Source organism: Dermacentor andersoni, chromosome 7, assembly GCF_023375885.2.
Source record: "Dermacentor andersoni chromosome 7, qqDerAnde1_hic_scaffold, whole genome shotgun sequence".
Lineage (NCBI taxonomy): Eukaryota > Metazoa > Arthropoda > Arachnida > Ixodida > Ixodidae > Dermacentor > Dermacentor andersoni.
The window spans coordinates 2,517,501-2,519,928 of record NC_092820.1 but is presented as its reverse complement, the minus strand read 5'-3'; positions in this window follow the sequence as shown (position 1 = coordinate 2,519,928).

Genomic DNA, 2,428 nt, shown 5'->3' with positions numbered 1-2,428 from the left:
TTTTATTTTGTTTCATTACCCTGAATTAGGCCAGAAGGCACTGCAAATACGAAAGGAACATCAAGCGGAAAGCCAGAGAGGCCGAGATAATCTCGTGGGTGGCGGCAATGGAAAATAAACCTGCTATGAGTAACTACTGAAGAGGAAATAACGATATCAGGAAAGAAACAATCTATTATAACTCAAAGGCAAGCTTATTACTTTCTGAAACGAGCTCAGGATGCCTTAGAACAAGCACTTATACAGCAAGATATAAGATGGAAGAAGAAGCATGTGCTTGCTGCGGTAAAGCTAGGGAAACAATAGAGCATGTTTTACTAGAATTTGAAATATCTCCTCAGCAGTAGATTTAGACACCACTGGCCTGCTTGAAGCCCTTGGGTTCAGCAAGAGCAGGGGGAAAGTAAAAATGTATGCAGTAAAGATTTGTAAGCGCCGAATAGAAGATTGGTGGACAAAAAGTAGGGAAACAACAAACAACAAAGGCTTGTAAAAACAAAGTTCAGAAAGTTTGGTTATGGGAATTCATCGTGGTTTTTTTTTTCTTTGTTAACATAGGTAGAACATTAAGCAATACAAGAGCTTCATGGCGCAACCCACACCTCTTTCCAAAGGGGACACTCGTTGCACCTATCCATCCATCCCTCTGCTCCGCTAGGCTAGACATACAACTAAAACGTGCAATCACCCACCGCTCCACCATGTGGCTTAGCGGGGCAACTTGGAGCGGGGAGGACCATAAAGACGCTAAACTAAAACACTCTAGTGAAAATCGCATCTACGCAAGTGTTCCATGACAGATTGGATGACAAATGAACACCCAGATATTGTGAATACAGAGGCTACGGGCATGTTTTATAATTATGTAATTGCATAACACGGGTTTAGCTGTAGTCCCGAATCTGATAGCTTTTGTTATATTAATGTTAGTTTCCACTTGCTTACTGCCCCACTTACAGAGATTGTCTAGGTAAGATAGAAGGTAGCAGGTATCCTCAGGGTTAGTAGATCACGCAATCATCAGCAAATAGTCTATGAAACGCCTACCATTACTAATATCGTTAATATAGTCTAAAAACAAGATAGGCCTGAGCATGGAACCTTGCGGTACTCCAGATTTGACATGATTTAATGGAGACAAATGGTCATTGATGAAAACTGATTGCTACCGGTTAGTTAAAAAGTTGGTAGTCCACCTAGTTATTCTCACATGTATGTTAAGATCTGTCAGTTTATGAATGAGCAAGAATTGAGGAACCTTGTCAAAAGCCTTCGTGAAGTCTACAGATATTACATCGATTCGATAAAAAGAATGAGTGGAGTTATGCAAGTCATTAATTCAAATCAATCGTGTAAAAGTCCATGCCAATTGATAAAGAAAAAGTTATGTTCTATAAGAAACTTAATTAGAGCAGATGAAATGATGTGTTCGAGAAGTTTGCAGCACATGCTGGTTAAAGAAATTGGTCTGTAATTTGATGGGTTAGACGAATCACCAGATTTAAATATGAGAATTATGCAAGCTGCTTTCCAATCACTTGGGACGCATCCCGTGTCAATACATTGCTGAAAAAGCTTGGCTAAAATGCGACATATTGCAGGTTTGGATATCTTGAGAAGTTTAGGGCAGATGCCATCACGACCAGGAGCAGAGTTAGTTGGAAGACAATCGATACAGGACTGTACTACTTCAGAAGCGATATCAATGTTGTGCATGCTTGAATGCAAAATAGGGGCCTGAAAGCTACTAGGTACAGGAGTCTCATCCGTGAAAATGGATGAAAAAAACTTGTTGAATTGAATAGCAACACGTGCCGGAGAAAGAATATTACCATCCTTAGATAACGGTACCGTCAAGTTCGATGCATTATTTGGGTTTCCTAAATTTTTGTGTCATTGCAAAGCATGTTTGAAATGTCATGGTTGAAAAACTTATCTTTGGCTGTTGTTATTACAGTCCTGCATAAGTGTGCGTGCTCATGATAGGGCCTCCAATCTTCCACAGATGCTCATAGTTTAGCTCTGCAATATAAAGGTTTCACATGCGTCGCAAACCAAGTGCTTTCTGTGCAGGCTGTTACTTTGTATTTTGGAATATGCTTTTTTTTAAGTGTGATCAGCCCATCACGAAGAAGTACCCAGTTTGTGTTTATGTTGCAATGAGGGAATGACTGCAAAAAGCCGACAGAAAAGGTGGAAAGGTCACTGACAAGCTCGCCGACATTCACACGGGTGTAATCGAATATTACTTTCTTTCTATTTTCACATTTTTTCAGGGCACCTATGAATTCACAATGCAAGATAGTGTGGCCGCTGATAACATCCAATGCATTTTCCGTAACATTATTTGGTTCTGTGGCTAGTATGAGGTCAAAGTTAATCACCATGAGTGGGAACAGAAACAATTTGATGCAAATCGAAAGTTGAG